The sequence below is a fragment of the Chinchilla lanigera genome, unplaced genomic scaffold (assembly GCF_000276665.1).
Source record: "Chinchilla lanigera isolate Chin_1 unplaced genomic scaffold, ChiLan1.0 scaffold00027, whole genome shotgun sequence".
Lineage (NCBI taxonomy): Eukaryota > Metazoa > Chordata > Mammalia > Rodentia > Chinchillidae > Chinchilla > Chinchilla lanigera.
Window position 1 is genome coordinate 4,669,517 of NW_004955428.1, and position 21,859 is coordinate 4,691,375.

At 46.5% G+C, this 21,859-nt stretch overlaps 1 long non-coding RNA gene and 1 pseudogene across 1 annotated transcript; both read right to left on the bottom strand.

Moving 5' to 3' along the window:
- Window positions 1–1,772: 1,772 nt before the first annotated feature.
- Window positions 1,773–20,045, bottom strand: LOC102024364. Its single transcript, XR_261294.2, has 3 exons — window positions 19,961–20,045; window positions 3,898–4,025; window positions 1,773–2,818 (listed from the first exon to the last, which is right to left on the bottom strand). It is a non-coding gene; the product is annotated as an uncharacterized LOC102024364 (long non-coding RNA).
- LOC102024033 lies at window positions 12,354–15,134 on the bottom strand (annotated as a pseudogene).
- Window positions 20,046–21,859: the final 1,814 nt, after the last annotated feature.

A 21,859-nucleotide genomic window follows, 5' to 3' on the forward strand; every position in this document is an offset into this window, starting at 1 on the left:
AGCCTTATCTCTGTGGAAGTTCCTTGCATCTTCTTCTGCTTACTCTTTTTTTTCCCCTCTAAACCTCTCCTCCACATCTTTAAGATAGCTAAATCTCTGTAGCCAATCTGATTCTCTGAGAAATCACTGGAAATCCTTCAATTAAGGAACAGAGTCAACAGCAATCTGTTTAGAATGAATTTTAAACTTTTATCTACCTATTTCTGAGAAAGTCACAGATTTTGCTTAATATGGCCCACCCATGAGTTGTCAAGCACTGTCTAAGTACAAGCATGTTTTCCAATTGGTAGAAGAGCTGTCAGTAGACTTACTAAAGGTAAAAAGTGGGTGTCAAAAAATGCTGTGACCCTGTGGCCCCTGGGGCTCAGTGGAGGTTAACCGCAGGTAACCGCAGGTAATCCTACAGCCTGTGAGCCCCAGCAGATATTCCCCGGGGTCCAGCTAGGTCCCCAGTGCTGCAGCTGCGGTTTGCATGCGTGGATACCTCAGCTGAGGCTGGCTGGCTCTGCCTTACTGCGAGGCGCCATGCAATCAATCACCCTGCTCCTTCTTATACCTTCATCTCCCATTGTGAAGGGAAAACTCAAACTCAAACACATTAACATACTGCGTTCTTCTGACTATATTCTAAATCTTTTGGACTTTTCTTCTTTCACTTGTGAAGCAAAAGCCCAGCTCTAAAAATCACTGGGTGCTGACAGTGTACATCATGACACATTCCCTCTCACCTTAGTTCTCCAGCAAACAGATGCATATCTTGTACTTGGGCCAATCACAGGGCTTGGGGCTCAGCCACTGTACTCATCGGCTACCTTTGCTGGTCTTCTGCAAATGGAGGCCATAACCAAGGGGTGGGTCATTTTTGTCAAGAATATCCCATCTTCCATCTGTTACTAGTTTATTTATTTGTCCAGAAACAATTTCCCTGGCTCCCATCACTAGGGGTTCTTAGATATACACATGCAACAGAATCACCTGGGAAAACAGAGGAGGCTGGACCCCTCCCCTGAGCTTCTGATTCAGTAGGTTTAGATGGGGGGTCTGGGAGTTTGCACTGCTAGAGAGTCCCCAAGTGATCCAGATGCTATTGCTGGTCCAGGCACAACACTTTAAGGAGCATTGCCCTAAACCAATTTTATTGATTCTGATTAACTTCTGGACTGTGATAAATTTAAAATACCATTAGGTGAAGTTAAATAACATCAAGGGGAGATGATGTTTAATTAAATTAGATTAAGTAAATTAAATAAATTAAATCGATTTAAAATGCTATCAGATAAATTTAAATACCACTGGGTAAATTTAAAATACCATCAGTCAGGGATAAAGTGCACCCACAAGTCCTATGAAAAGGGGGAGAAAATCAAGAGCGAGTGAGAATTCTGAGAACCTCTTGCTGTCACAAATTTTTCAAAAGTGTGTAGGAAGAACTTCACTAGTGATCTGTGCACATCTGTGTGTTGATACAAGTACAACATGACATAGTAATTTTTTTTTTTTTTTTTGAGATAGGGTCTTGCCATGCAGTTCAGGTTGGTCTTGAGCTCACAGTGTAGCCTAGGCTGGCCTTGAACTCACAGCAATCCTCCTGCCTCAGTCTCCTGAGTGCTGTGATTAAAGGCATGCACCACCACACCTGGTGAACATAGTAATGTTATAGTGTGTAATTCTATCAGGTCAGCTAAAGTATGAGTAAAAATAAACCCTCATAGCCTCATATTGTTGTGGCAAAATGGACTGAATATTCACAGGAAGACACCGTACCGAGGAGGTCTAGGAGATGGCAATTTTATTACACCAGTGGGCCTGACTGGGATCGCTCCCAAAGAGTTAGAGCCTGACCAATAGGGTTTTGGTACTTTTAAGGGGAGAGTAAGTGGGAGGTACAGCAGCAGATTTGGTGCATTATGATTGGAGGGTTCAGTGACATCATGGGTTGCCAAGGGAGTTTAACATCTCAATTTACATTGCAAGACCATCATCAGTCTCAGGTTACATTGCAAAGCCATCAGTTACACAAAGACAATAAAGACAGGGGCTATACAAAGGAAGAAGTGTTCTGTTATCAGGCTTGCCTGGGCATGTCCAGTTGGTTTTGGTGGGCATTCTTGGTGGGACTTTACTTAAATTTTTAATTCCCTTTCAATATGAGTTCAATATGTAGATAATGCAGGATTTAGTCCTATCTCTTTATTATGAAAATATTTATTAGGGTCTATTATGTGCAAGGCACTGGACTAAACACTGTTGGAGTTGGATGACAAGATGTGGTTCTGAGTCCATGCAAACCAGTATGAGATTAGTCAGAACTGCAGTAGAGGTATCATATCAGTGCCACGAGAGAAACACAGTATATTATTTTGAGTGTTCAAAGGAAGAAAGGATCATTTGAAGCTGGGGTTGTGGAACAGAGAATGAGAAACTGTAACAGAAGAGGCATCTTTTGATGTGACAGAACTCGTTAAGACAGGGACCATGAGCTCTTTGTGTATCTGAGGACACTACTTGCTCTGGTTTGAATGTTTGTCAAACAAAACTCAGGCATTGGGAACCCCACCAATACAACAGTGTTGGAGGGTGGTGCCTAACACGAAGTGTTTAGGTCACAAGGCCTGGCTCTCATCAGTGGATTGCCATCAAAATGAAAAGGCTTTCAGGAGTGGGTTTGTCCCCTTCGGGGTTTCTACCCCATGAGGAAGAGTGTTCCTCCCATGTGGAGGCTGCAGCATTCAAGGTGCCATCTTGGAAGTGGAGACTGGGCCCTGACAAGACCCCAAACATGCTTGTGTCTTCATCTTGGAATTTCCAGACCGTAGAACTATAAGAAATAAATTTTGGGCCATTATAGTCCACCCAGTCTATGTTGTTTTGTTTATAGCAGCACAAAATGAACATTAGTCTTGGCCTCGGTGGGTGGTGGTCACCGAGTATTTGTGGGTCTGTATCATGAAGGGTGAGAATGACTTAGGTAGTCCAGGGTGAGGCCCTTCAAAAAGAACAGGAACATTAACATACATCCATCAACAGATGGATGGAGAAGAAAAATGTGGAGTATGACTCTGCCATAAAGAAAGATAACTTGGGTTGTTTGTGGGACAATGGATACAGCTTAAGACCATATTGTTAAGTGAAATAAATCAGACACACAAGCTTAAATATCACATGCTTTCACTTATAGGGGAAACCCAGAATAAAAGTAAGGAGCAAAATAAAAGATAGATATAGGAAGTACAGACACTGATCTCAAAGGGGAAGGTGGTCCAGAGATGGTGGGAGGGGGAGGAAGGAGGGGATGAGGGATGAACACAGGGATTGGGATGTGTTAGGCCCCAGCGATGGGTAACATTTCCTGCTAGAGGCCGACCTGTGAACAAGAATCAGCACACTGCTGCTGATCTCCCGAATTTATGCTCTCTAGGGGCCAGATTTACTTGTGTAATTTCCTCTGTTCTTCTTGATATTTTCATTATAAATGAGGCAGTTGGAGGGTGTTCGTGTAATTAGCATATGGACCCTGTTCTGTGGGCATCTTCTTTGGCTTTCAGTGATCCCCGATGCTCTTATTCCGGTTTCAAGGAGGCTCCAACAGCTACACAGCAAGCAGGAGGCAAAACTAATTGGTATCTAGATTTCCTTAGCAGCTCTGTCTCCTTTTTTCTGAGTTTTTCCTGGAAAATTACGGTGTGGGGGAGAAGCTTTCAAAATCTGTATAGAACACACACCACGCACACACACACACACACACACACACAGACACACGCTCACACAAAGAAACTGAGGTAGGTAGACAAGAGACGAGACAGAAGTTGTAAGCTTAAGAGGGTAATGCTTCAACCGTTATGTCCTTTTCTTTCAAGTTTTAGGAAGAAGCACACAGGGTGGTCTGTTTTTATCTACCTTGCTCCTTCTGGGTTCCTCACGACTTTGCAAGTGAATTAGGATTTGAAGAGATGATCCTGTCCTCCAGCTGAGTTGGCATTATGTTACATTTCTGACCAATTTCATCACCAGACAACTAGTGCTCCCTAAAGGAAATAGGGTGGGGGGAAGGGAGGGGGGAGAAACAGAGAGAATGCTTTAGCAGAGTGACTAGTTGTCTTTATGCTCCACCAGGATTCTTTTAAAACTCGCATCTTTTGCTCATTTCCCCACCTGGCTAAAATACAGAACTTTTGTTCCAACTATTGATGATTTTTTTTTTAAAGGTCTTAATGGTTTCTGTTGCCATCATTAGTGAAAGTTCGAACAAAACAGAACAAAAGCGAGGACGGCATGATGTGGGGGAAGTGCCCTGACTCCTCTGATGTGGTACAGGGATCAAACCGTGTAGGTGGAAACAGGCAGGAAGCAGAGAGTAGTTTAGTCCTGCAGGGCACGGCTCCTCCCACCATGCCAAGCTCATCTCTGCTACTTCCGGTGATTTCACAATTACGAGCGAGCTTATTCCCATGGGACAACTGTCAGTCTGTCTGACGATTGGGCTGAGTTGGCAATCAGCGGACTAAAGCTGTGCTTTTCAACCTGAGGCTGTAGGTTTGGTGCATAGGAGGGGCTCCAAATCGGAGAATACAGAGGAAATTTCCCCTTCCTTCCTTCCCTCCCTCCTCCTTCCTTCCCTCTTCCTTCCTTCCCTCCTCCTTCCTTCCCTCCCTCCTCCCTCTCTCTGTCTGTCTTCTTTTTTCAGTACTGAGTATTGAACCCAGTCTCATTAAGTCTCTAAGTTGCCCAAGCTAGGCTTTAACTTGTGATTCTCTTGGGTCAAAGGAAATTTCTTTCTTTCTTCAAAATGTGTGTGTCGGGACCCCTGCCCTCAGTTTAGGACATGCTTTCGGGTCCTGAAAAGGCACCGAGGTCATGCTTATAAATAGTCACCTTCAGGCAATTTGAAAGGCCTGGGTCAATAGCTCCCTGCTCTGAATAGTTTTTTTTTTTAAGTTTTAATAATTGTGGTGGATTAACTAATGGTCAACTTGTAACACCCAGCTGAACTGAATCAGCATGGTGCTGGGTGTGGAAGGCCCACCCAAGGATCGTTGCCAACAGCATACAAAGAGAACTGAAGGAGAAGAAGGTGCGTTGTTGATTCTCCTGGAGAAGCTTGTCACACTGGTTTTCCTGATGTGAACTCGGCTGTTCTCATCATCAGAAGAGCTGGGTTCCTCGCAATAGCGAGGATGGCTGCAGTTCTGCTTTGATTTTTTTCCAGTATCAGGAATCGAACTCACAACCTTGTGCTTGCCAGGCAGGCGCTGTGCCACTGAGCTAAATCCCCGGCCCTTGGCTGCAGTTCTTTTCGGGGAAAGCTCTGGTCCTCACCTTGAGCATGGCTTCCTGGCTCCAGTGCAGATCTCTCAGCCTGCTGGCACAGACTTTCTAGCTCCCACCACTGACCTCTAGGCCTTCCCAGCGCAGATCCTTGATACAGACTTGCATGAGACATTGTTGTGGGCTCTAGGCCTCCAGCTGGACTCATGTGGGGCATTGTTATGGGCTCTAGGTCTTCAGCTGGACTTGTGCAGGACATTGCCATTGGATCCAGGACCTCAACTGGATTGTTTGGGTCTCTAGTCTGTGGACGTATCTCCCACTCTCTTTTGCATTTGACTCTCTGGGTGAATATTATAAAATAACCCTATAAGTTATATGTCCTATATGAAATTATTTCCCTTGCAAAGCCTGACTATAACAACAATCATAAAAAGACATGAAATGATGGTTTTCTAAGAGCAAAAACAAGAACAATGCTATGCTCACCCTTTGTATCACGAAGGATGAGTTCCTTCTGAGTGGTGAGATGCCGGTGTTCTGATTATGTCTTAGGAACGCGGACGTGAACTGCTTTGTTGGAATCGGTCACCTCGGTTATGAACTCCACAGTGAAGCCTATTCAGGCCAGTTCTGACAACAGCGAGGGACTTTCTCCTCTGGATGTTTATTTTACCATCTAAAACCAGCCTCGCCCCTAGAATAGCTAAGTCCCCTCATATCAAGGCTGGGAGCCATCCGGGATTTACTAATGGCTAAGCGTGTTATAAACGGAGATTTATGATCGTCTTCCTAGTCAATTAAAATTCCAGATATTGCTAAGGCAGAATTCAATTAAGGTTAATTGGGGCTTCTGAAAACTGCTTTTCCAAAGGGAAACCATGATGGGATTGTGACTCCTCGTGGGTTTTGATCAGTTTTAAATAACTTTTCATGCCTTTCTTTTCTTGGCACAAGACACATCCCCTCCCTGCTGCGGCTCCTGCTATTATCATCCGATTCAGAAGTTGATTTTTCTGTCCTAAGTGATCATTGTGACTTATTTGGTTTTTGCTTTGTCTTCTTCTTAAAAAAACAACCCTCCCCCCAAAAAAACCCAAAACAAAACTCCCAAGGCTCTGAGCAGACCAGAACCTTAACAAAACTGCAACCTGCACTACGGAAATCACAGTGCTCTGACATGAAAGAAATATAGTCATTTGGAAGATTGTGACAACATTTCAGAGGCAATTATCTAAACTGGAAAAACAACCCATTCCTTTTCCTTTGTCATTAAGGTGGATGAAAAGGTTTGGCAATATTGTCAACGAGGGTGGGGGACCGAAAGGAGGGGGAAACAGGTGCACAGAAGAATTGCAATGCAAGTCAGGCTTTCCATTCTACCCTAAATTTTATTTTCTTGTCGTCAAGGGCTATTGTGACAGTTCTTTAGCACAGTTGATTGAACTGGGAAAACACAGGGGACGGGGCCTTAGTCACCGAATGCAGAACATGTAGCCTGTAGCTCACAGAGCAATCTGGAGCAAGGAGTGAATAATAATTTCAGCAGTTTATTTTCTCAGAATTTCAGACCTATTGTTCATCACTGGAGACTAATAACAGAAGCTAAAGAGAAATTTTCCTTTTGAAAAGGAGAGGCGAGAAGTGTGTGCATGTGGGGGAGAAACACTGCAATTGCTTAGATGTCCTGTTACTCTCTCAAGGAGCAGGTCCACCCATTTGCCGGGGGCCGATAGGAGCCTCGTCAGAGGTGGCTTCCTGGAATCAGCAGCTAGTTCTGTGTCACACATACAGGGTTATTACTGTACAACTGCTTGCCAGAGTGCACAGGCCAGGTGTACTTTTGTACAAAGAATGGCTTTGGAAATGGCCTTGCTTTCCTGGGCACCAAGGAAGGATTTCTGCGAGGCCAGTAGTAACCCTGGTGATTCAAGTACTTCCGTTTCCTGTGCATTTCAGTGGCCGGCCAAACAATGCCAAGGGCAGGCTGTGACATGTGAAGTTGCTTACCTACCAGGTATATTTGGCAAGAACAAATCTGTGTAGTATCACATGTTTTAAATGAGGTTCTTTTCAATGCCTTTCTATTCGCCTGGAAAGGTAGGTAGGGTTCAGATGGCCTCTGCTCAACACGACCAGATGCACACGTTGGTTGTTTTCTATGGATGCTTGCAGTCCTGTCAGCACTAGGCTCCCACCCTTAGAGATAAAGCACTGCCTAGGACTAAGTTCTGACCATGCTGGTACCCACTCACATTTTATCTTTGCCGACTTCCTCTTTCCTCTCTTGAAAGACCAACTGGAAAAAGAGAGACAGGAATATGAGAGAGCATAAAATTGTATAGCAGTTAGAGGGAAAAGTTTCTGTAATCAGAAATCTGGGGTATAATTATACGATCGCCAGAAGAAAGAAACATGCAGGTGGAATAAGTCTCCAGAGTATGATTACTAATGAATTCTCTCTATTCCTTATAGCAAAGAGCCACATTTGTAAAATTAAAAGTCAATGCCTCTTTGATGAGAGGATTTGCGGGCTCTGCTGGCCTTTTTTTCCCGAATATTGTGTGCTTGGAAAGAAGAGCGAGGGAGCTAAACCTCTGTTCAAGGACACTGGAGCCGGGTAGGTGGCCTGCTTTCTGTTCTCCCCGATTTCAAGGCTATGCGAGCCTTTTTCTGAAAGAACTTGATCTGCGGTCCATGCACGGCTGCTTGGAGGGATATGGCCTTACCTGTACAGCCTCAAAACACCCAGGCGCTTCGGAAGAGAAAAGCATTTTAGTTACATCAGCCGTTCGGCACTGTGCGGCCAAAATGAGGGGCTGCTTGGATTCCTCACTGTTTATCTCTGTCTGGGAGTCATGTTGGGTTTGTGGGCCTGTGTTCTGGCTCACATGGGGTGCAGTGGCAGCAGCCACCAAATGGAGCCCTGCGTGAGGCCGTTATATATCTGGTGGCAGAGCGTCGCACTAACAGACGCTTACAATTTGAGAGTACACCAAGAAACATCTACTTCCTAGATCTGCAGAGTTGCCTGAAATTCCACCTTTGTGATTTAATCACCTCCAAAAGGTGCCACCAGGCTCTGAGCATGACTCCACAACTGTGAGAAATAAATGTCTGTGTTTAGCTGCCTGCTGTCTGGTATTTTGTTGTAGGACAAACTGACGAAGACAGGTGATATACATGATTTGGTGTGAGTGGATTGGAGTTGATTCCAAGGACTTTGGCTACTGTCTTAGTTATTTTTCTTGTTGCGAAGATAAAACACCTGACTCCCAAAGTTAAGAAGGAAAGATTTACTTAGCTCCCAGTTTGTAGAGGTTTCGGCCCATAGTTGACTGGCTCCGAGGCAGGGCGGCATGCAGAGGGGCATCGCAGAGGAGAAACAGTCCACGGCGGGCAGAAGGCAGGAAACCAGAGAAGCAGCAAGCAGCAAGTGACAAGCGGCGACAACTCTGGCCTCTTTCTGTCCCTTATATTTCATCCAGGCTACGTGCCCTTATACCGAGTAGTACTCACACCCAGAGTGGGACACCCTTAATCCTAGCATCACACCATGAATCAATCCCAGCATCACATCCTTGATCCCAGCATCACACATCCTAGATCCAACCACCTCCAAAAACCCCATCTATGACTGCATGAAGCTCTGGGGGGACATCTAGATGCAAACCATCACACCTACACACAATGCAGGAAGCTTGTAAAGATTCCAGGGTGCTTCAGGAGGATGATGGGAAAGATGATCTGCTGGGAACTGGAAGGCTTGGGCCCTGACATCCGGCTCTATCCTTCTAGCTGTGCAAGATTTGGCAGGAAGTGAAGTATGCCTGTTTACTTGTATGTAAGATGGCATGCCCATCACCATGGTGAGAGGTCAAAGGCTTGAAAATTATAGATTTTTATTTGTTAGCAGCCCAGGGTGCATCATTCATTCTTCGATTTATTTGTGGTGCTGGGGTTTAACCCCTGGGCCTCACACATGCTAGGCAAGTGTTCTACCACTGAGCTACATCCCCAGCCATGGGGCACTTTTAAATGTATGAATCCAGGGACAAAGGAGATTTTCTAAAGTTTTGAAACTCATTCTATTCTTTTCTCCTCATAGCTTTTATTCTTACTTACTTTATATTTTTTTTGATGCTGAGGATTGAACCCAGGACCTTATGTGTGTTAAACACATGCTCTACTGCTGAGCTACACGCCCACTTCCTCATCCTTTGTGTTGTTTTCCTCCTTTAACTCACTTATTTCCTTTGTTTTGGTTTTTTTTCTCTTCCCTTCTTCCTCTTTTGGGGCCTTTTCTTACATTCTTTCTTATTTCCATAACTAGTTATGTTGTTGCACTCGAGTGCTCTAAGTTGATTCTCCCGTGTCAGTATCAGTATCACCTTTCATTATTTACTCACTAAAATCTTCCCACCTCCCATTAGGTGCATTTTCCTACTGCAGGTCCCTCGATTTTCTGACTCAGCGGTCCTAATGTTCCTCGCTCTGGGTGTACAATGTAGAAATTGCTACAGAAATTCTCCCAGGGCCAGGCAAGTTGCTGCTTGCAGAAGTGTGGCACAGTGGAGCCCTAGTCTCCTAGCTTTCTTTGAAACAAAGGTGGCAATTAACCTTGGCAGTGGAGCAGAACTCACTGGAATTTGTACTTGTAAATCTGCCCCTCCCCTTAAGCAAATAGGATGGGAAGAATCCAGATTTTCATCAAAAGTAAATTAAAAATGGAGTCCTCGCATTATGAAAGAATTCACAGCGAGATGTCTCCAGTGAGCAACTCCCTCTCAGTGTATTTAAACCATGTTTTGATTCACATAAATTCATTACCAACAGGTCTTTTGCTAGCAGCATGCCGCCGGAAAACGTGAGGCACAAGGGGAATAAGCTACGGGGGCCGCGCTGGCTTTCAGCAAGTTTATTAACCAGTATTAATGCTTATTTCTCATGGTGCTTTCCTGAATGTAAAGATTCTTTTCAGCGGGATGTCAAGCTCAGGTGAGCCTGCTGTTTGCTTTGGGTTTAAAACAAAAAGCTGTTTATTGGGCCCTTCGGCCTGTTGTCTTTTCCCTGTAAGCTGGGATTTTGGTTCCCATGAGGTGTGGTCACTTGTGAAATGCTTCATGCAGTGGAGAAACGATCTGTCATTTTTTTTTTTTTTTTTCCTGGTACCAGGAATTGAACTCAGGACCTCATGTTTGCCAGGCAGGTGCTGTGCTGCTGAGCTATATACCCAGCCTCTTTCTTTCCTTCTTTCTTTCTTTTTTTTTTTGAGGCAGGGTCTAGTTATGTAGTTTAGCCAGCCCTTGAATTTACTTTGTAGCCCAGGTTGGTCTTGAACTCATGGCAATCCTCCTGTCTCAGCCTCCTGTGAGCTGGGATTATAGGAGTGCACCACAACACCTGCTAGGATCTGTCATCTTAACAGCACATCCAAAAGGATGGTGCAGGCCTGTGGAGCAGATGAAGCTAGCTCCACCGGGCTTTCACAATTGTCCTGGATGCCGCAGTGCACACCGACGTCCTGGCCCAGGCTGGCTTTCTGAATACCATCAACTCTGATTGGGTGGCAAATTCACACTTAATGTCTCAAGGATGTCGCTTTCTTTGGGACAGATTTTTCAGTGCTGTTTTTCCAACTTTGTGTTCGTAAGACTTCACCTCTAGTCTCAGCTGTTGTCTTCTGAAATTCTAGCATCTTGGACTCCCAGGAGAAGACTCCGAGGGAAGTGAGCCGCGGAGTGCAGGAAGTGCTTTCTGTAGTGATGTAGTCCCCACGGAGAGGAGAGTGCAGTTGTCTTTCCCCTGACTACCTGTATTAGTCCCTTATTACTTTGTAGCAAGTGGCCACACACGGCAGAAATTATTCTCTTAGCTTTCTGGAAGCCTGAAGTCTGAGATCAGTTTGGCTGGGCTAAAACTGAGGCAGGGACAGGGCCACCCACCTTCTGGAGACTGCAGGGGAGGATCTGTTCTTCTTTCTAGCTTCTGGTGGCAGCCCGAAGCAGCCGCATCATCTTTTCTTTTTAATCTTTTAAAAATGTTTTATTAATTCTAAAAATAATTTTGGGAGGTATGGGGAAGGATGAAGCAACTCAGTTATAATTTCATGGTCTCTAGTGCTTTTGGTTCAGACTAGTCCTGTAAAGACGGGTTCATAAGAGAAATCGTGTTCTTTGAAATCAAAGTAATGAAAAGAAGATTTCAGCCTGTGATCACCCCATCCATGAAAAAGACCCTAAAAAAATCATATAAGAAACAATACAATATAATAATGTTACACTAAGATCCTATGCTTAGTAGTAGAAATATATAATATAAAAATAACTCAACATTTATTCAACACTTGCCGTTTACCAGGCATTGTAGTAGATGCTTTACAATCATGATTTCTGATCCTAAAAACCATTCCTAGGCTGATGGTTTAAGGTATATTTTTTTTAATAGAAAAAGAAAGCAATGCTTATGGAAGTTGAATGACTTCCTCTAAGGCCATAGAGCTGGGAGGTGGAAGAACTGGGGTTTGAATATGCAATACAACACTTACTGGATGGAAAGACAGCTGAATACATTGCACTTCCTGTAAGGACCAAAATGTACAATAGACACAGGGAAATGGGAAGAAAGTAGACAAGAAGGGGAACAAGGCAGGGGGCAGGGGAAAGGAAAGAAGGGACAAGAAAATAGAAGAGAACAGAAGGAAGAAATGGAAACAAAGTTTCCACAAACAAACAGAGAGAGGGGTTGAAAGGAGGGGATGGGAAAAAAAGAAGCAAGATAGATCATGTATAGGTTCAAACTCCTCACCACCAACGTCATCACCAAGCATATCCAAAATGTACCAACAAAATTAAAAAAAAAAGAAAAAAATAAATTGCACTTACTGATTCAGCCAAATTTCACTTGTGAAATCTGAGACATGGGCTACTCATTTTTTTTTTTTAAAGATAGGGTCTTGCTATATAGCCCAGGCTGGCTTTGAACTCATGGTGATCCTCCTGCCTCACCCTCCCAAGTGCTGGGATTACAGGCATGTGTCACCACACCTGACCTAGGCTACTATTCTTTTTTTTTTTTTTTTTTCCTTTTTGAGACAGGGTCTCACTATGCAGTTCAGGCTGGCCTTGAACTCAATTTTAGGCTACTATTCTTATATTCTAATATCTTTCATGATATTCATAAAAAGGAAAACCCACCGTGTTCTTATGATGAGTCTGGAAAACAAAATGTTATCACAGATAACGATGATAAGCTATTCTTGTCCCCAGTTCTGATGATGTGGAGCCTCTCGCTCAGAACAAAAAGCCCTCTGATTCAAATATAAATATGATTCAAATACAGAATAAGAATATTCTATGTAGTCACAAACACAAAGACCTGAAACCCCACTTCTGAGACACTTCTGCATGGTAAGAATGCAGCCTCCACTTGTTAGTGATAGAAGATTAAACTAAGATGTCCTTGTAGAGGTCACAGTGGTGACAAAATTCCACATGACGAAGGCATCTGCAGACACAGGAAACCAAGCTAGGCCTCGTGATGACTTCATTTGAGCTCAGTGTCTGTCCGTGCCTCATGTATTCCCGAAAGTCTGTTTGATGAAATACCACAGTCACAATGGGTCTGCCTTCCTGCAGTCTCATGCAGACTTTGCTGCTGCTCCCAGACCCAAAGGGACATCTGCCATGGGGTACACCACTGCGCCACGGTACTGAGAAGTACTTTCAGTGATGATTTCAACATGTGGTTTCCATATGGGAAGGGCTGCTCTGCTCCGGGCTTTATCCACACTTCATACTTGGCATCAGGTGCCAGGTAATCCAGAGCCATTAGGTGCAGCCTGAACTTGTGGTCGTGCTGACTTTTCCGAAGCAGGTCCCCAGCAACGCCAGCTTGTCCCCAGAGATACTGGTGGCCAGCTTATGCGTCTTCTCACTCTCTCACGGACGTGGTACACCCGATCCTTGTGCAGCTTAAAACAGTAAGTGCCATCAGGCCTGTCACCCAGCAGCTGCAGATTCTCCTCTATGTGCTTTGTGACTTTCTCAGAGAGCACACGGGTCTCCTCTTCAGTTAAAGGCTGACTTTGCCTGCTAGGTCTGAACACCGGATCCCACATCCCCTTTCCTGAGTGTGTTACCCTCCTCCCCCTTGTCTCTCTTTAGGGATACTTGTAACTGCATTTAGCGCCCACAGCAATAATCCAGGACACTCCTTCCATCCCAAGATGCTGCATTTAATCATATCTGTGAGGTGGGCAGCAAGTAAGTTAGCATTCACAGGGTCTAGGAATTAGTAGCGGTGTCTGCGGGGCTGTTCCTTAGCCTCCCCACTGCCTCTGAATTTTCCGGTGCTGCTGGTTTCAGTGCTAGAGGAGCGCTCATCGTTTGTCATTATTGAGTGGTGGCGGAAAGCTCTCCCATGGATTGCTGGCCTGTGCAGGGCTGTCTGGTCTGGAAGCACACAAGGGGGTGGGGACGGGGATAAAACAGCCTGGCAGGTAGCAGCGTTTCAGCAGAGACGTTTCTTCCTGTTGAATGGGCACACTGATGAGAAAGGGGGTGGCAGTCTGTTTTATCATTGTTTCAAAATTCTCTAATGACAGCACACCCTTCGTCCAGGGGTGGAACTCCGCGGCTTGGTCAACTTCTTAGCAAAGAAGCCGGCATTTAGGCACTGAGCACTACAGACCCAGAGGGGTGGCGAGACTTTCCCTCAGCCACAGAGAGGTCACAGAAGTGAGACCAGCACTCGTGGCTTCTCAGAGTCCAGAGCCACTTGGGGCCTTGGGTGACTCTCTGCTTCCTGAGCTGTGAAGGCTCCAGAGTTTCGGCCTGACCCTCGGGCTCCTCTTGTGGCCTGCCCTCTTAGGCCTTTCCCTGGGAGCTTTTCTCTTCCCAGTCTCAGCCTGGTAGTAGGGTGTGAGGTTCTTTCTCCAGCTCTCAGGTTTCCTGAAGTTCTCCAGTGCTTCTCTCCATGGGGACATGGGACAAGGGACACGAAAGAGTTGCGGGGATACAGCGGAGATTCTAAGCGTGTTATGACACGTTCATGGTGGTGAGTTGTAATCTACAGTTCTGTCTTCCTTCTATTAAACTGTGTGGAGAATCCTTGCTCCCCGATTCCTCCTCAGGTCTAAAGAGGCTGGACGCTCACTCAATCCGCCGGGACTGCCCTCCTCACTGACCCTCCTAGTGCCTTCCTAATCCTTCCAGGTGGGACTCCTACGTGGTGGCCCTCAGGTTCCCTGAGATTCCTCTCGGGAACTGCTTTATACAACGGCTTTTGCTGACCGAGTTTCCTCTTTGTACAGCCACTCCCGCAGGAATTCCTTGGAATCAGATGCGCCGGCACAAAGCCAGGCCGAGGCCATTCTTTGCTAGGTGGATTAGAACCCGGATGATGCAGTCACCGGCAAGCGCAGCAGGATATCGAAGGACTCATTTTTCCCAGGCTAGAGATCGCAGTCTGTGCTCTCCAACTCTCCAACACTGATAGAAGTTCAGGTGTTCTTCACCACCTTTTGCCCTTAATCCTGCCTATTCTCCTTTATTACGGGAGGGGCAGTTCTCCGGAGAGATGCCCCAGGCTGTCTTATAGTGTCTAGGGTGGCAGTGAACCCAAAAGGAAACTAGCCACCCTTACTGCCCATCTGAAAGCTCCAGGCCTTAGCTCCCAAAGTCCAGGTCACATTTTCAACTTGGATTCGTCCTCTTTGAGGAGGATAGACAGGAACCGCCTGCTACTCTTGGGGGCGATCTGTGTTAGTTAGGTTTCTGTTACTGTAACAAATACCAGAGGCAATCAGCTTATAGAGAGAAAAGGTTCATTTTGCTCAGTTTGGAAAGTTTCAGTCCATGGTTGGTTGGGCTCATTGCTTTTTTTTTTTTTTTTTTTTTTTTTGTCTTTTTGAGACAGGGCATTGCTATGCAGTTCAAGCTGGCCTTGAGTTCACTTTGTACCCCAGGCTGGCCTTGAACTTGCAACGATCCTCCTGCCTCAGCTTCCTAAGTGCTGGGATTACAGGCATGCACCACCAGGCCCGACCTGGACTCATTGCTTTTGAGGCTATAGTGAGCAGCAGTTAGGCAGAGTTGTGTTGTAAGGCTGTCACCTCGTGGCCAGGATGCTAAAGAGAGAAAGAAGAAGGGTGTGGGGTCCCACTATGTCCTTCCAGGGGATGGCTCCAGTGACAAGAAGACCTCTCACTAGGACTCACCTTTTAGAGTTTCTACCACCTCTCAACTGCTCTGGTCAGGGGACCAAGCCTTCCTCTCTCCCTCCCTCCCTCGCTTTGGGATACTGGGAGACAGATGTGTGCTCCCCTCCACCCTGCAGGGGTTCTGCAGACTTGTCCAGATAATTATTATTTTTCTTTTTCCTCTGGAGAAGCTTAGCATTTTCTACATTGTCCCCTAAAGCTGCATTAAGATTTCTTCTTCTGGTTTTTTTTTTTTTTTTTGTCTTTTTGAGACAGGGTCTCGCTATGCAGTTTGGGCTGGTCTTGAGCTCACTTCGTAGCCCAGGTTGGTCTCAAACTCACAAAGATTCTCCTGCCTCAGCCTCCTGAGTGCTAGGATTATAGGCATGTGCCACCATATCCAGCTAAAATTTCTTGTTTCACTCATCAGGAAGGCTGTTGCCTCTAGTAGTCCTACTTCCATCTTGGAACTTGGTTTCTTTACTTGATCCTCCCTTCCCTTCCCCTCCCTTCCCCTCCCTTCCCCTCCCCATTCCTTCTGGTTCTTTTCCGTCCTTTCCCTTTATCTTTTGCCAGCTATTCTTCAGCGACTGGGCTTTGTGGTCAATTCTAGTTAGTTGAATGTCTGTCTGTTCTTGCCTCTCTGCTGCCTGATCTACTCCAGGAGAGGCCATCTCTCTTTGAGCATGTCTCACATCTTGTCTCTCTCACAGCTCCCAGAGGTCCTTCGCCGAGGCCCTGTTCTCACAGCTGCGGCTCCCGTGGAGTGGTGGTGGAAAAGCCGAGCTCCTTCGGTTCAGGTTCTTGCAGGCGGGTGGTGTCCTTCTTGTGCTATTTCCTCATCTGTTTCTTCTCTCCCGCTTTCTCTCCTCTCCTTGTTCTCAACAGCGGAGTCTTTTCAAATCACATCTTTAGAAAAGAAAATGCTTCAAAAGGCAGAGACAATAAAAGACAGGATACCCACCAAGGGATGGGGAAGATAATTTCCTCACACGCGTCTGCTGACAACTTTGGCAAAGCTACATCCCTAACATCTGCATTAAATATTCCGCACCACAGGTGTGTGCTTAACATGGCTGTCAAGTAAATAACACTCAGAATCAGAAGCCCTGGGCGGCCAGGGACCAGCCCGGCCATCTACCGGGCCGGCTTTGTGGGAACCAGGGTGAAGGAGGCCCGGGCCGGGGCGGCACGGGGTAGATCAGCTTCCGCTCGGCAGCAGGGAGAGGGCTGGGGGCCTCGGGGAGAGGCGGCGCTGAGGGTTGCTTGCTCTTTCACAGCACGGCCCGAACGCCAGCCCTTGTTAATTCAGTCACGTGCTCTCATTCTTCTGCTTGACGAGACGAGAAAAATGAGGCTCTGAGTAGTTAAAGATTGGAGCCTAAGTACCTCAGCCTCCATTTCGGCGATGAAGAGGATGGACTAATGTTGCTTCTCATTCTAAAAGGGGCTGATTCTGTAAAAACCCTCCTTCCAAATTTACACACTGTTGCTGATGAGTGCGGCTGCCTTTCTAATTTCCGTGGGATGTGAAGGGCTTTCTAGCAATCTGCGGGCTGAGCTGAATGCCTCTTTGTGCTTTCTGTTGCGGCCTAAAATAAAAATCTTTAGAATCGCAGGAGAAGAAGGAGAAGAAGAAGAAGAAAAAACCCACCCTTCAGAAAAAGTCTCTGTGGAAGAAAAGTGCCTTCGCTGGAGCCTCTGTTCCACAAAAGGAGAAAAAAGATCTTGACATTTTCCCAGGCGTGAATGAGCAGGTGCGGTGATTGTAAGAGTTAATGACGAGAGAGCTCTGGGTAAGGACAGGATCATGACCCAACTTCTCAATGAGCTTAAGGGGTGAGGTACAGGCGGAACCTGGGATGCTGTTAGAGTTCTCAGGTGAGGAAGAAAAGAGCTGATTTAGTGAGTCTCCTACTCTACCTTTCTGCTCAGTAGCCTGCGGATCTATTTATGTGTCTATGTGTGATGAGTACAGTCTGTCCCATCTATTTCCCTCTAACTATCTGTCTATCTGTCTATCTATCTATCATCTATCCTATCTATCATCTATCATCTATCTATCCTATCTATCTATCATCTATCCTATCTATCATCTATCATCTATCTATCCTATCATCTATCCTATCATCTATCTATCCTATCTATCATCTATCCTATCTATCATCTATCATCTATCTATCCTATCATCTATCACCTATCATCTATGTTTCTATGTATCTATGTATCTATCAATCTATCATCTATATATCTACGTATGTATCTATCATTTAGATGACTATCATTGATACAGCTCATCTAGCTCCATCTCTATCAATTATCTGTCTCTGTATCTTCAGGCTGGAGATTCAGCTCAGCAGCACAGCACCTACCTGGCAAGCGCAAGGTCGTGAGTTCGATTCCTGGTACCGGAAGAGAAAAAACCAAAAAAACCCCCACAACATAACACACCTTCATCCAGCCCTCCACTGTCTCCCTGTCTTGCCAGCTTGCTCTGCGCCTCTTCTCATTTTTGTGTCTAGGGCTGGGATCACTTGCCCTAGAGATGAATAATGAAGTAGTTCTTCCCCCATCCATGGTGTGTCAATCTCTCTTGAGTGGACTATTCAGATAGTTTTATAGAATTAAAATTCCAAGTCTGCCCTGCAAGTTGAAGCCTACATCTATAATGGCTCCTAGGGGTGTTCAGAAATTCCAAGCCAGGTGATCAGCGCTGCTCACAGTGAAGACCTCGCCTCCGAAAGGTCCCTGGGGCTTTTTACTGTGATCACCCCCAGTGCCTGTCGCATTCAGATTCTCTTTGTCTCCTGAGACATGGATGGAATTCAGAGGCTGTGAAGTCCTGCAGAAGAGCTCCTAACACCCTGCCCCCCTCCTCAGGGAGCTTGAGGTCTTGGAGAGACCTGGGTTTGCTGAAAACAAATCCACTCATGCAACCTGCAAAAAGGATTCTTGAAGATCTTCGCTCCTGGCCTGGCTCATTTGATTGTGTCTTGGTTACTTTTCTCTCGTTGCTGGGACAAAATACCTGACGCCCAAAATGAAGGAAGGAAAGGTTTATTTCGCTTACAGTTTGTGGAGGTTTCAGTCCATACTTGGCAGATGACAAGGCAGACTGGCACATGGCAGAGGGCTACAGCTCATTGCCCAGAACACAGCAAAAGCAAGGAACACACACCAGGGCGGAATGGGGGAGGAATGCCCCCAAGCAGCTTCTTCCTCTCCCTTACATATGCAAACTATCCACTCCAGGGTGGTGCAGCTCTCACACCCATCTTCAAACTCTAATAGCCTGCCCAGGGCCGCAGGAGGCTTTGGGGGGACACACAGACATAAACCATAACAGATTGCTACAATTATTTCAGTACCTAGAGCTGACACATGTCAAGAACATAGGTGTTGTCACAAGCATTTTACATGTCTCAACACATTTAATTCTCAAAGTAACCCAATGGGGTAGATACTCTTCCAGCCCTACTTTTCATGGAAGGGGTTAATAAGGAAACTGATATCTTTTTGGTGGTAAGACAGACATCCTGCTTGGGGATTAAATAGACAAGGGAATCCAAAGAGTGAATTTCTGTCCTACCCACATTTTACTTTTAAATTCCCTACTGATATGCAAAAATAATTTAAAAATAATTTTTAAAATAGGGCATTAAGAATAAATAGGGCAGGGAAAAAATAGAGCAATGCCGGCTGGATTTGTAATCTTCTAGGGTTGAAGCAAGTAGACAAGGTGCTGACTGTCAACAGGTCATCATCCCCCGGCCACTGGCCTGATCCTAAGACAGCCGGTGGCTGGAACTCTTTGTCATTCTGAGGCCTGCAGTGCTGATGGCTTCTTGTCTTCTCTAGCACCAACCCCGCCCCCATGCATTCAAAAGTGCTGGGAGCCCAGCATGGTGTAATTCCCAGCAGTCCAGGAGGCCGAGTCAGGAGGATTGCAAATTAAAAGCCCAGCCTGAGCAACTGAGTGGCTTAGCAACATATTGTCGCAATAATAAACAAACAAACAAGTAAAATAAAAAAAAGGACTGGGGATGTAGCTCAGTGCAAAGGCCCTAGAGCAGTGATGGCGAACTTCAGAGACTGAGTGCCCAAACTGCGACCCCAAACCCGCTTATTTATTGCAGTATCAACACAACGCAATCAAACCTGAATAGTGAGGTTTTAGTTTAGAAAAACGACTTACACACTTGGCTTTCATGCCGAGAGAAAGGGCTCTGCATGCCCGCTGCAGCACGTGAGCCGGAGGCCTGCCACCACTGCCCTGAGCCCATATCCAGTGCCATAAAAAAAAGTGCTGGCTGACATGGAATCCTAGATTCCATCTATGCCCAACTTCTGTTGACCTTTCCTCTGAAAAGTTTTTTTTGGTTCATGTGTTAGTGATTTCTCTGTCACCGGGACAAATACCTGAGACAAACAACCTCTAAGAAAAAAAAAAAGTTATTTTGGCTCACAGTGTGGGAGGTTTTAGGCCGTGCTTACCTGGCCGTTATCTCGTGTCTGTGGCGGCACAGTACTTCACGGCAGAGGCATGAAGTGAAGCGGGCGTGGGAACAGAGAGAGGAAGGGGCGGCCCCGTTGTCCCCTGCAAGGGCGCCTCCCTAAGGGCCGGATCTTCCTCCCGCAGGCCCCGCCTTTTAAAGGGTCCACAGCCTCCCAGTAAGGACCAAGCCTTCAGCACACCGCCATCGGGCACGCTCAAGGTCCAAACTGTAAGAGCCAGGAAGCGGCCCCTCGTTATGGTTTAGATCTGAAAGGTGCCCCCCCAGAGCTGTGTGTTCAGAGGTGACCGGATCGTGGGAGTGCTGTGCTCGTCAGCGGATGAATCAGTTGTTGGTTCATGGCTGCATGTGCTGTCAAGAGATGGCACCTGTCAGAAGAGGTGGGTTCGCTGGGAGTGTGACCGGGAAGTGGCATTCCTTCCCGGCGCTTTTCCCGCTGCTTCCTGGCTGACATGGGTGAGAGCTGTCCTCTGCTGTGACCGTCTGGCATGCTGGTTCTCTCTGGAGCCGATAGCCCATGGACTGGACCCTCTGAAACCTAGAGCCAAATAAACCCCTTCTCAAGTTGCGGGTGTTGCGCGTTTTGTCCCCGTGATGGGAAGGTGACGAATATAGTCCAGGGCAGGGAAGGGAGCAGAAGGGAAAAGGGACCCAGGCCCCTGGCTGTGTTGCTTCTGCGTCCTTTGGCAGGGGTGGGGCTGGGGCGAGGGCGGAGGCAGAACTGAGCCGCCGCTTCTGCGAGGCTGGCCGCATCTCCGCCAGTGTGAGCTGCCGCCTGACATCGTCCTGGACAGCGCCATTAACCTCCCGTGCTTTGGGCTGAATTCGGCTTCTATTTTTAAGCCTTTAAACCGCAGCATGGAGAAAGGAGGCCTCTCTAGCGCAGGATATTGACAGATTATCTAAATTTAGAGGCCATGTGGAGTGTGATTTTGCATATGTCCCTTCCTGATGCCATCTGGCGCCAGGGCCCAGCACAACCCTGAGCATTCTCATGCGCCGTCCACACACAAGTGCGTGCACACACACACGTGCACACACCTCCCCTGTGCACCCCAGTGTGTCCCCAGCAGGTGACTAAGCGGAGCGAGCACAAGCGCTCTCCAGACGCGCTTGAAAATGGCTCCTTTCAGAAAGCCATGAAAGCATGAAAGCCGGCTGCAGCCCTCGCTCTGGGAGCCAGCGAGGAAATGTCATGCACCCGGCTCAGCGTTCTGAGGCACAACAGTTGCTGTGTGGGCCAACTCTGGCTCTGCCAAGCCTGTTTAGAGTAGGAGCTCTCGAGCTTCCCGTGCCAGAGCCCTCATTCTCTTCAAATTCCAAGAGGGAAACGTTGGGGCGACTTGACAGGATCTGACCACTAGATGGAGCCAAAGGTCTTTGAAAAACTTTGCGGGTGCGGCGCTCTCTCCACCCTCAGCGGAAGAAGCCTGAGCGAGAGGAGACCTTGATCATAAATCCCCCACGCTGTAGCAGGTTCATAATGCATCCCGGTGACTGTACGTTGTATTTTTTTCCTCCCTGAGAAATAAAATTTCTCTTTCAGTGGAGAAGGATGTTCCTTTACATCTAACATGTGCTACTGTTAAATCTCTCTCCTAAGAAGCCCGCAAACTAAGCCCTTAATGTGTGCTGACTGGGACATCTGGGCCGTGTCTGCAGTGAAATGTGGACCGAGAGCTCCAGGGACCGAGGACGCACCAGCCGCCGTTTCGGCAGCCTGGACAGGCAGGGTTATTTTTCCCCTATAAAAAAATGAACATTTGACTTGTCAAAAACGGTTTCTTATTGATCTGCTGAGACAGAAACTGCAGGTTAGAGAGACAAGTTTATAGAAAATCTTCGCTTTGCAAGAGATGCTAAGAGGGAAATGGTGACT